The 13,361-nt window shown below is 40.4% G+C and overlaps 2 protein-coding genes across 2 annotated transcripts in view; one reads left to right on the plus strand and one right to left on the minus strand.

Annotated features, from left to right (window-relative positions):
* LOC149463526 (ficolin-1-B-like) overlaps positions 1 to 13,361 on the minus strand; it is a 638,327-nt gene that overhangs the window by 621,098 nt on the left and 3,868 nt on the right. The gene's annotated exons all lie outside the window — the stretch shown is intronic.
* The window catches only part of LOC149463533 (histo-blood group ABO system transferase-like), a 180,173-nt gene continuing 172,523 nt past the window's right edge, over positions 5,712 to 13,361 (plus strand). Inside the window, exon 1 of the mRNA XM_089675066.1 lies at positions 5,712 to 5,874. The gene's annotated coding sequence lies outside the window, so the exon portion shown is untranslated. The remainder of the gene's footprint in view (positions 5,875 to 13,361) is intronic.

Raw genomic sequence — 13,361 nt, forward strand, 5'->3', positions numbered from 1 at the left:
TTATGGAGGAAGAGTCCTAAGGAAGTGAGGGGACCCCTAACTGTGAAGAGGGATATTTCCATCCAGCTCTAAGTCCAATTAAAGGGACACAAGCCTTATATGATCTCATTTAATGGTTTGGTCATATATGCCAGGTGAGAGCACAGCGGGTGAAGGTGCACATTTTATTATTGGTGGATTGCACGCAAATCATCTTTTGTCACATCACCAGAAAGAGTGTGAAAGTCATGGACTGAATAAGGACATTTTTTGTAGCAGAAACACGATTGTAAAATCACATAATTTGTTTTGGACTGTATATCGTTTTTATCACTTATTTTGATTGTCAGTGGAGCGCTGTTGATTTTGCTATGACACATTGGTATGAGTATGTGTAGAGTGTAGGTGACCCACTATTTCCATTTTAATTTTATTTTACTTTATATCATTGGGTGAAAAAATTCACACTATTGATTTAACACATTAAGATTACTTTTCTCACACCATAGTAGCTCACAAGACTCCACTATTTAAGTATTTACATGAATCTTATGTACTTTCATTTTAAGCCTTTGATCTTGTAGCATTTTGACTAATACCATTCTACTTTTATTATTAGCCTCAATTTGGAAATTAGTACAAGTTTGCAACTATTTTTTTTGTCTAATTCTCTAAGAGCTCTTTTGTGGCCTGGATCAAGGAGGCGAAAATATGTTCTGCTCTACTCTTTTTTCTGGAGGGGAGGTTTAGAATGTATAATCCTTAGCATTGGGATATAAAGTCCTCCATGTATCATGCAAGAGAAGCGTGGCAAGTTGTAGTTTGATTTGTCAAAGTCCCCGATGTGGAATTTAGGTCGAGCCTGTATAGGAGTCCAATAAAAGGTCTTCCCTAAAAGCCCAACAAAAGATCCCAACCTGAAAGGGTATTAACAGATTTGTCATTTTTCAGATGAATAAAACATACTTTTTATTTGGGCAACAGATGTTGGTGGACGTGATGGCGCTTTTTATGTAATGTGCCCATAAAAAAAGGCAGAATTCTATCATTTGTTCAGTAAGTTGAAATGCTAAGTTTTTAGTCAACAAATTAGCTACTCCTTTGGTTTCGGAAGTAGAGGAGGAGGCATGATAGATCGTACGGTATTTGGCATTCATAAGCTTAGAAATATCAAGGCTTTTGAAGTGTGGAACAAGAGAGGAAGAAAAAAAGGGCTTGGGGGGGGGGGGGATTAATAATATAAGAAGAGCTGACCATAAAAGAGAGCAGATAAAGCTAGGAAAGGTATTAAGACAAAATGTAAGAATAGAATCACAATTTGTGTGAGTATAGGGCAAAAAAGTCCCAACCCACTTAGTATGTCCAAGAAGGGTCAATCAGATTGTGTGGGGATTAAAAAAAGGTTTGGCATTTCAATGAAGGGTTGTCTGCACAGTCAAATGGATCATGTAAAGCTATGAACTTAGAAAGATCACAGAGGGTAGGCAGGTCACTGAAATATGTGATGATTAGGGCAAAAGTAAAAAAAAAAATGCAAAAACTGGGTATTAGAGCTCAAGGAGCCCCATGAAGAAAATGCGATATAGTGGAGGATGGTACAGCTTAATTGGATATTTTGCTAATGATCATAGGCTTTGCACTCTAGTTCAAGTAAATAAGCATATGGAAACCATGAAAACAATAAAACGAGAAAGGGTTAGGCATAAGAATCCAGTATGATTGCCAGTCATAGATATACAGTAAGCTTGAACTAAGAATTCTGTGTGTATCAGCTACTATGCAATATAAATATGAACACAGGTGTGTAACAGTTAAAATTCAAAGTTGAAAGCAGTTATAAGAAACAAGTAAGAAACAAGCTTTCACAGCTGTTAGTATAAAGGTGACACACACCAGCTGTAGGCCCAATTAGTTCTCCTCAGGCAGAGAGTTGCGATCCATAAGCCTACTCTTTGGTGTATCACAACAGGGTGACATTATTTGGCAGTGAAAGAGTCAGTATCAGATACAAATTTAGGTGGGTCTCCATTACAAAAGATAGCATTGCTAGGCGAGGCGTGCGTGGGCTTTTCAAATATGTCAGCTTCCTTCTATAAATATCCAAGATAAGCAAATAGAGATATAGAATTCTACCATGTAAACATAATTAAAAAGAAAAAAGAGGGGAGGATGGAAGCTAGGTACTTCTTTAGGTGAGATATCATAGGCATATGAGCATAATAATTGAGAATATGAGATTCTGTAAAAGTGATCAAAGCATATATGGTTGTTTAACTGATAAGGTAAATATATATCAGGATTAGATGACCGTCAGTGCAAGGTCAACCCAGACAGCAATAAATGGACATGTGCAATTAGTTTCATTACAAATTGAAATTTGGACAAAATTTTTGTTATTCAGAGATTCGGATGTATCTGAATTTCTGAATCACAGTAGAAATGAATTTCAACAAATCCAAACTAAATCATAACAAAACAAATATCCAAATTTGAGATAAAAATAATAATTCATTAATTAATTTGAATTGGAAAATGAATACAAATTCAAAAATGAATTGTAATTCGAAATGAAAACATATTGCAATAAATAAAGTAAGGTATAAATGTGTGGTGGTTCCAACTTAGGTTCCTTTATAGACTAGAATGAAAAAGAATAGAATAGAACAAAACGGAATAGAATATATTTTATATAAATATATATATATATATATATATATATATATATATATATATGAATAGAATAAGAAGAGAATAGAAAAGAAAATAATTGAATAGAATGGCATTGAATAGAATAGAATAAAATAGAATAGAAAAAAATCTAATATATTAGAATAGAATAGAACAGAATAAAAGAGAATGAATGGAGCTGTCTTCCGAAATTTGAAATTCACATTTTCCAATTTCGAGTTCCAATTTTGAATCGATTTGAAAACAAACGAAATGAATCCCAATATACGAAAGGAATTCCAAAAATGAATCATTCAAACATAAGGAATATGATGAAACAAAATTATTAACTTAACGAACAAAGCTGAAATGAAATGAAACAAATTTTCACATTGTGCACATCTCAGCTCAGGACTAAGAGTTATCGATCATCAAGAAAAAATGTGATACGCAGGACAGAGTATAAAGCTTATTACTGCCTTATGTGCTATCAAATGAGCTTGATCAGGTATGGAAGGCTGCATTGCACCCACAGCGCCCCCCCCCCCCTTACATTTTTACAGTCCATGTTAGGACCCTTGTCAACTTGTAGAAATAGTAGCCAAGTCAACATGTGAATATATATATATATATATATATATATATATATATATATATATAAAACCTAGAACCATAACCATAGTAAGGAGATGGGTGTTAAGTCAGTGGCTTACATATACTTCAAATCAATATTAAGACAGCATATGAGCAAACCATAATATTCCACCATAAGGGTCTTAGAGAAGTAGAAGCACATTTTAGAGAGAACCAATACTGCACATATGCTACTATTGTCCTCCTAGTGTATCAAAAGTGGGTCATCTCCTTTACTGTGAGGCAAGGGTAAGGAATAGAAATGAACAAAAAATAAACAAAGGTGCACTCTCACTGTGGATTACTGTGGTACACCACGTGTTTATTGTGTGATCACATGTATACACACAAACAAAAGGAGAATAAAAGCAAAATAAATAGTCTGCAATGGCAGTCAACGCAATGCTGTGCTCTAGTTAGAGCTCTGAGGAAGAGGGTTTGTCTCCCAAAATGCATCAGCTTATCCCTAATTAGGGCACAGCATTGCATTGACGGCCATTGTGGACTATTTATTCTGCTTTTATTCTCCTTTGGTTTGTGAATATATATATATTTGATTACACAATAAACACGTGGTGCACCATGGTAATGCACGATGAGAGTGCGCCCTTGTTTGTTTTTTTGTTCATTAGTATTCAGATTTCCCAATCTTTGAAGGGCTGCACCTCTTCATTTGGCATTCTGAATTTCTTCTAATCTGCATTAGGATTTGAGCGCTGGTTTCGGTTGTTTGTTTTTGGATTGCATAAGGAATAAAAATGAATGTATTAAGTCAGCCCTACGATCTATAATAGCTGTTCTGCTCTGAGAATCTCTCATTGCGGACTGACGTGTAGTACATGCAATGATTGTTTATGGATAAAGTGGTATAGCTTATCAGTGAATATCTGCCAAGTGTGGCATAGAGATGGTCCAAGAAAAACAAGGAGTGGGATCAACTAGAATGTGTTCTGACTGCAGGATAGAAAAATAACATCAATATGCAGTAGAACAATGTATATACACGTCCCAACTAGATGAGTGGTTATATTAGTAATGAGTCTACAGCTCAGTCGTTGACTTTACATGATGATTTAATTGAGCAAAACAAGGAGTGGGGTCAACTAGAATGTGTGCTAACTGCAGGATAGAATAATCACATCAATGTGCAGTAGAACAATGTATATACACATCCCAACTATATGAGTGGTTATATTAGTAATGAGTCTACAGCTGAGTCATTGACTTTACACGATGATCTATTTGGGCTGTTCAAATAAGAAAACATAACATATGGAAAATAGCTACAGAAATAAATTTATGAAGAAAAATTATTTATTTGCAAAATATTATAACAGTAAGTAAGAAAAACTTTTTCTTCATAGTTTTTGGTATTTTTTCATTTATGTGGCCAAAAATAAAACACCCAGTAGTGATTAAATACCACCAAAGAAAATATCTATTTGTGTGAAAAAAATGATAGAAATTTCATTTGAGTACACTGTGGCAGGACTGAGCAATTGCCAGTTAAAGTAGTGCAGTGCTGAATAGCAAAAAAAATGGCCTGGTCATGAAGGGGTAAAACCTTCCGGTGGTCAAGTGGTTAATGTACTTGAGAACCTTCTCATGTGCAAAATTAATACTGAGCAGAACTACTTGCAGCCCTCCACAACTGGCCCAGTTTCTTCTGTGGCCCCCTTGGGAATATTAAAGAATACGTCAACCTAAAAGTTAATATTCCTGGTATGTGCATGCTGTACCTTGTAGTAGTATGAAAATGTATCCTTTGCTCTCTGTATTGCTTTCTTTGAATGCAATCTCTGGCGTTTCTGCCAATCCCTCTGCTTTCCTGACCACACTAGGCATGAGACCACAGCATGGTCAGTTTTCTAGCTGTGCTGAGAACACAGCCTGCCTTCCTCCAATGATTAGACATGTGCTGACCCCCCCCCCCCCCGCACAGCCATTCACAGGGAAGAGCAGTGTGTCACAGTTTCTCCTCCCCCAACTCTCTAAAATCCTTATGAAGCTGAGAACAGCGGGTATGTGCTTACTTATAAAAAAAAAATAAAAAAAAAACGGGTACTGATAATGTTTTTTATGGGTATACACAAATGCATTGCCTTTCATTTCTATTTTAAACTGAATGGGTTGTTTTACAAGTTGAGGGTTAATATAAACTTTAAATTCCCACCCCTGCTGTAAGACAACCTCATACAGTCCAGGCAAAGAAATAAGTGATTTCACAGGACTACACTAAAGCAGCTGATATTCCCTTCCCAGCCATAAAAAGTTCTCTATTACTTGTCACTAGGCACAAAACATCTAATTTATTAAGTGGATAATTGGACTACACATTCACTGTTATTGTGTAATCATTACCAGGACAAGGCATCCTGTAACATTATTAGCAGGTGAATGGAGAACCTGCACAGCTCTTAGCTGTGATCAGATTATGCCTACTAAACTAGTAAAGTCAGCATCTGGTACATGGGTGTAGAATTTCCTCACCGTGTGAGATACATAGGCACTACCACACCTATTACATACCAGTCACCTGCAGCCAGGTAGAGCAGTGGCTTCTCTATTCTTTCTTTATCATGCATCTGGACAAATGTAAGTACCTATCATACTAAAGGCGTATAGTACTTATCATACTAAGAGGTGTATAGTAACTATCATTCTAAGGGTGTATAGTACTTATCATACTAAGGGTGTATAGTACCCATTATTCTAAGGGTGTATAGTACCTACAGTTCTAAGGGTGTATAGTGCTTATCATACTAAGGGTGTATAGTACTTATCAAACTAAGGGTATATAGTACTTATCATACTAAGGGTATATAGTACCTATTATTCTAAGGGTGTATAGTACCTATAGTTCTAAGCGTGTATAGTGCTTATCATACTAAGGGTGTATAGTACCCATTATTCTAAGGGTGTATAGCACCTACAGTTCTAAGGGTGTATAGTGCTTATCATACTAAGGGTGTATAGTGCCTATCATATTAAGGGTGTATAGTACTTATCATACTAAGGGTGTATAGTACTTATCATTCTAAGGGTGTTTAGTACTTATCATACTAAGGGTGTATAGTACTTATCATACTAAGGGTGTATAGTACTTATCATACTAAGGGTGTATAGTACTTATCATTCTAAGGGTGTATAGTACTTATCATACTAAGGGTGTATAGTACTTATCATACTAAGGGTGTATAGCACTTATTCTAAGGGTGTATAGTACTTATCATACTAAGGGTGTATAGTACTTATCATTCTAAGGGTGTATAGTACTTATCATACTAAGCGTGTATAGTACTTATCATACTAAGGGTGTATAGTACTTATCATTCTAAGGGTGTATAGTACTTATCATACTAAGGGTGTATAGTACTTATCATTCTAAGGGTGTATAGTACTTATCATACTAAGGGTGTATAGTACTTATCATACTAAGGGTGTATAGCACTTATTCTAAGGGTGTATAGTACTTATCATACTAAGGGTGTATAGTACTTATCATTCTAAGGGTGTATAGTACTTATCATACTAAGGGTGTATCGTACATATCATACTAAGGGTGTATTGTACTTATTATTCTAAGGGTGTAGATAGGTATCATACTAAGGGTGTATAGTACTTATCATACTAAGGGTGTATAGTACTTATCATACTAAGGGTGTATAGTACTTATCATACTAAGGGTGTATAGTACTTATCATTCTAAGGGTGTATAGTACTTATCATACTAAGGGTGTATAGTACTTATCATTCTAAGGGTGTATAGTACTTATCATACTAAGGGTGTATAGCACTTATTCTAAGGGTGTATAGTACTTATCATACTAAGGGTGTATAGTACTTATCATTCTAAGGGTGTATAGTACTTATCATACTAAGCGTGTATAGTACTTATCATACTAAGGGTGTATAGTACTTATCATTCTAAGGGTGTATAGTACTTATCATACTAAGGGTGTATAGTACTTATCATACTAAGGGTGTATAGTACTTATCATTCTAAGGGTGTATAGTACTTATCATACTAAGGGTGTATAGTACTTATCATACTAAGGGTGTATAGCACTTATTCTAAGGGTGTATAGTACTTATCATACTAAGGGTGTATAGTACTTATCATTCTAAGGGTGTATAGTACTTATCATACTAAGGGTGTATCGTACATATCATACTAAGGGTGTATTGTACTTATTATTCTAAGGGTGTAGATAGGTATCATACTAAGGGTGTATAGTACTTATCATACTAAGAGTGTATAGTACTTATCAGGGGCGGACTGACAACTCATGGGGCCCCCGGGCAATAGGGGATCATGGGGCCCCTGTGTCCTTGCCCAAACAAGCCCATGAAAAAGGTACCAGGGGCATCTCATGGGGCCCCCTACTGACCCCGGGCCCTCGGGCAGTGCCCAAGTTTCCAAATGGTCAGTCCACCCCTGGTACTTATCATACTAAGGGTGTATAGTACTTATCATACTAAGGGTGTATAGTACTTATCATACTAAGAGTGTATAGTACTTATCATACTAAGGGTGTATAGTACTTAGAATAATAAGTACTTTACATCCTTAAAATGATAAGGGTGTATAGTACTTATCATGCTAAGGGTGTATAGTATTTATCATATTAAGGGTGTATAATACTTATCATACTAAGTGTGTATAGTACCTATCATTCTAAGGGTGTAAAGTATTTATCATACTAAGGGTGTATAGTACTTATCATACTAAGAGTGTATAGCACCTATCATACTAAGGGTGTATAGTACCTATCATACTAAGGGTGTATAGTGCTTATCATACTAAGCGTGTATAGTACTTATCATACTAAGGGTGTATAGTACTTATCATACTAAGAGCGTATAGTACCTATCATACTAAGAGTGTATAGTACTTATCATACTAAGGGTGTATAGTACTTATCATACTAAGAACGTATAGTACCTATCATACTAAGAGTGTATAGTACTTATCATACTAAGGGTGTATAGCACTACTTATCATAGTAAGGGTGTATATTACTTATTATTCTAAGTGTATATAGTACCTATCATTCTAAGGGTGTATAGTACCTATCATACTAAGGGTGTATAGTACCTATCATACTAAGGGTGTATAGTACTTATCATACTAAGGGTGTACAGTACTTATCATACTAAGGGTGTATAGTACTTATCATACTGTAGCGGTACCCCCGAAGGGGCTGCTTAAGTTTGTTCACTCCGCCACTCTGCCTCTCAACCCCAAGAACTGTCTCAGCCCACACTGGCACACCTGGCAATAGTGTAAGTGCAAGGACCAATGAAAAGCACACACTTTATAATAAAACACAGAGATCAGCTTTACTGTAGACCTCTATGGGAAGTAATAAACATTAACAACAGGTATATGTTAGGAGAATCAAGAGAACAACAAATACTGTGACAGAAAGCAATATAACTCACTTTTACACTCAGGCTGCTCCTAGGGGATTCCAACCATGAATAACCCCAAGAGCAGAGGCAAACACTTAAATGGCGCCCTCAAAGTGGATTTAAGTCCTCTTCATAAAATGGGCCCCATGATGTCCAAGCAGAAGGAGAGCAGAAGAATGACTCTCTGTTATGTCAGACTTCTCCCTTCTAACCCCCGACACCATGACCCCAATAGGAAAACACTATTCCCAACTGATGTTTAATAGCTACTTTCAAGGTAAAGCTATTCCCTCGCACACCATGCAATATAGAGGCCTGACTACGCATGCGCGTTCTCGTATGGCACCAGTAACTTTAGTCTCTTTGTAACTGGATGAATGTTGGGATCTTCAGCTAGCCACTTTCGTTGGTGCACTTAAACTCCTTAAACACTTAAAGTGTAATTGTAATCCTGTGGCAGTATTTGTATAGTAAAGTGAACATGGTGTCTGTTCAGCAGGGCCATCTACACAACCCAGTGCCTGGTGAATATGAGCAAGGTATGATGTCTCTGTATGTGTGCAATGTTCCTGTCATCTGACAGTGGGAGAAATCCCTCTCACCAGATCCTGTGACAAAGGCCCAATGATCGTCCTGGAAATGACAGGTCCCTCTGGTCACCTCACGATGAGCACTTCACACTGTCAGTGTAGGCACTGTACTGTAGACCACTTCTTTCAGTTTGGATGTTCCTTTGTCTGATCCAGATCACCAAGCATCCAGTGCACTGCCCAAAAGCACTTCTTTTCCAGGTCCAATCTCTCTCCTGCCACATGCAATCTCCCTCTCCTTCAGGAGAAAAACCCAAGATGGATCCCTTCATTCTCCTCTCCCTAAGCATGATGGCTTTCGTAGTTCTTTATTTTTATTCTATCTCCATATCAGCCTATAAGGCCGTTTCTGTTCAAAACTCCATCATCCACAATGCTTTGCAGCTGCACCTCCTGCTTGAAAGAGTCCTTGTCATTGGCTCCTTTAATGGCTCTCATAATTGGCTCTCTCTCTCTCTTACAGTCTGAGAGGAGAAAGGGGGGCTGAAATCCCTCACTGCTTTGTCTGTGTCAGGGCAAGTGTCAGGTTACACAGGAGAGGCCAGTCAGCAGATCACAGCCATGAGACAGGATTAATATCTCCTGCTACACACTCCCCCCACCAAAAAACCTTTGGTCCTCCAAAGGCAGTAACAATCCTTGACCTGGTACATGCTTGATATATACACGCGGAGAAAACAAATTAGTACACACAGGAAACCAAACAATTTACATTCTCATAAAATCTTGGCAGAGGAACCTCCCACCAGTTAACATAGGATGGAAGGTTGTCCCGCCTACAAGCCACCTTAATTGGAATGGCCCAGCCAGATGTGTCAGGGGGTGAGTCAGTATTGTCAACCACCAAATCTGCGGTGGAAGGATCAGGTGCTTCAAGAGTCCTTTTTGCAATGAGAATGACCCCTTCAGAGCTCTCACCCAAAGTATCATATGTTAGTCTCTTTGGTGGGTGAATAACCCTACGCTCTCGCTGTTCTTTAGGCTCTGGGGTTGCAAGCACACGGGTCTCTTCTTCATCATCAACCTTCTCCTCTTCCTGCATTTTAGCTTCATCTCTAACTTCTTCAATAAAGGATGGAAAGTCTGCAGGTTCTGCTGTCATCAAAGAGGATTGAGAGTCTTTCAGCTCTTCCATTAGTGGACTCCGAGGCACAAACACAGGAGCATCGGGCCTGAGTATCCCGGTGTCGATCACTGTGGAAGGAGAAGGAGGGATAGCAGATTCAGGCATCTGAGACAACCACAGCCAATCCATTCCCATCTCTTCATCTTCGCTGTCTCCATCTTCTGCAGGCTGAAGCAAAGACTGAAACCGAGTCACTGGCCGAGATCTCTGTGGGGCCCTGGATGATGACTGTGGATCTGGCTGTAGTGGAACACGAACTGCTTCAGATAGAGGCAACAAATGATTACGATGCCAAGTTTTCAGCGGGCCTGTGCTTCCCTCTGGCCGGATCTGGTACACTGGGAGCCCTGGCAGCTGTTTGCAGATGACATAGGGCTGCGATTTCCACCGGTCAGCCAATTTGTGTCTTCCCGGGACACCCAGGTTTCTCAGCAGCATCTTGTCACCCGGCTGTAAGTCCTGCACTCGCACCCGGAGGTCAAAGTTTCTTTTATTTCTCTGTCCTCGGGCATCTGAGGCAGCTTGGGCCTTGTCATAGGCAGCCTTCAGACTTTTCCGCAGGCGGTCCACATATCCTCTGTGTGAGGTTGCAGAGGTACGGTCTATGGATGTGCCAAAAGCCAAATCTACTGGCAGCCGGGCCTCGCGCCCGAACATCAGACGATAGGGAGAGTATCCTGTGGCATCGTTTGTGGTGCTATTATAAGCATGCACGATAGCTGCTATGTGCTTGCTCCAGTGCTGCTTTTTCTCAGAAGTCAGAGTCCCAAGCATATCCAAGAGGGTTCTGTTGAATCTCTCTGGTTGGGGATCTCCCTGAGGATGGTATGGGGTGGTTCTAGACTTCCTGATGCCCAAAAGATCTAACAGTTTCTTGATGAGACTGCTTTCAAAGTCTCGCCCTTGATCAGAATGGATGCGTTGAGGTAGACCATAGTGCACAAAGAATTTTTCCACCAAGATCTTGGCCACCGTGGGTGCTTGTTGGTCTCTCGTGGGAAAAGCCTGGGCATACCTAGTGAAGTGATCAGTTACTACTAGGATATTTCCCTGTCCACTCAAATCAGGCTCCAAGCTTAGAAAATCAATGCACACCAGCTCCATGGGTCCCTGACTCTGAAGGTGGCCCATTGGGGCAGCTCGGTGAGGCAAAGTCTTCCTTTGGATGCACCTAATGCAGGAGTGACAGTAACCCTCAACTTCAGCTCACATGCAGGGCCAGTAGAATCTGTCCCTCACCAGGTGGAAGGTCCTGTCGGGTCCTAAGTGACCATGACTATCGTGCAAAGCAGTTAATACTGTCTCTCTGTGTTTTTCTGGCAGGAACAACTGCCATCTTTCTCCAGGATCTCCAGAGGGGCCCCTTCGGTAGACCACCCCTTGGTGCAACTGCAAACGATCCCACTCTCGGTGTAGTAGACGGGCTTCCTTAAGGGAGTCAGTGAGGAGCAAATCAGGGCATTGGCTCTCCAAGGCTTTCAATGCCAAGCTACAGAGAGGGTCTTCCAACTGATCCCTTCGCAAGTCTTTCTTGGAGAGTTTTGGCATGCCTTCATCCCCGACTTGGGTGACGTTGCAGTAACATCTGGGAACACCAGCGGCTGACACTCCAAGGTCTTTGGCCCTGGATCCTCCTCCAGCTTGGTGTTCTGCTCCTTGACATAAGGCTTGTACCCCTTCGGGAGTCAGCTGAGTCCATTCTTCAGTTTAGTCCCTGGAACAATGAGGCCTTCTTGACAATGCATCCGCATCTTTGTTTACAACTCCTGGTCGATATTTCAGACTGAAAGTGAATTCAGATAAGGCAGCCAGCCATCTGTGACCTGTGGCATCTAACTGCGCCATAGTGAGGATATAGGTGAGAGGGTTATTGTCGGTCTTGATCATGAATTCAGCACCGTACAAGTAATCTCTCAGCTTATCCACTACTGCCCACTTTAGAGCCAGAAATTCGAGCTTGTGTGTGGGATAGTTCTTCTCAGTGGGTGCCAAGCTCCGACTCACATAGGCAACAGGCCGAAGGTGCCCGTCATGCTCTTGATACAGCACCCCGCCCAACCCATCTCTGCTAGCATCAACATGCAGCTCGTATGGCTTGGTTGGGTCTGCATAGGCTAGAACTGGAGCAGTGGTTAGATTCCACTTCAGCTGTCTGAAAGCCTCTTCACACTGAACAGTCCACTGTTCTTGAATGGACTCTCTGGGTTTCCTAGGACCTCCAGCTGATCGAACAGGTTTTGGCAGATCTGGGTCATCGTCTTCCTCTCCACTCTTCAGTAGTTCGTTGAGTGGGCGAGCTGTTTTAGCGAATCCCTCAACAAATCTTCTGTAGTAGGAACAGAATCCTAGAAATGACCTAAGTTCGGTCACATTAGTAGGCCTTGGCCAGGAAGTGACGGCCTCTAGCTTCTGGGGGTCGGTGGCCACTCCATCAGCAGACACAATGTGGCCAAGGTAGTTAACCGAGGGTTGATAGAACTGGCACTTCTCCAGGGATAACTTCAACCCCTCATCATGGAGTCTCTTCAGTACCTTCTCTAGACGCTCTTCGTGCTCCTCCAGAGTCTTGCCAAAGACAATGATATCATCTAGGTACACCAATACCTCTATCAGGTTCATGTCTCCAACCGTCTTCTCCATTAACCTCTGGAAAGTGGCTGGGGCACCGGACAGGCCTTGTGGCATGCGGTCGAATTCAAAGAACCCCACCGGGGTAATAAAAGCGGTCTTCTCTCGGTCTTCAGGGTGCATGGGAATTTGATAGTATCCGCTCTTCAAATCCAACACGCTAAACCACTTGGCCCCTGATAGACTCTGCAAAGCGTCTTCTATTCTTGGGGTGGTGTATTGGTCAGGAATGGTCCTCCTGTTCAGCGTCCGATAATCAATACACAGCCTCAATGCACCATTCTTCTTCCGTACCACCACTATTGGAGAAGCATATGGACTCC

The sequence above is a fragment of the Staurois parvus genome, unplaced genomic scaffold (genome assembly GCF_062004578.1).
Source record: "Staurois parvus isolate SC_StPar_1 unplaced genomic scaffold, SC_StPar_1.0 ptg000154l, whole genome shotgun sequence".
Taxonomy (NCBI): Eukaryota; Metazoa; Chordata; class Amphibia; order Anura; family Ranidae; genus Staurois; species Staurois parvus.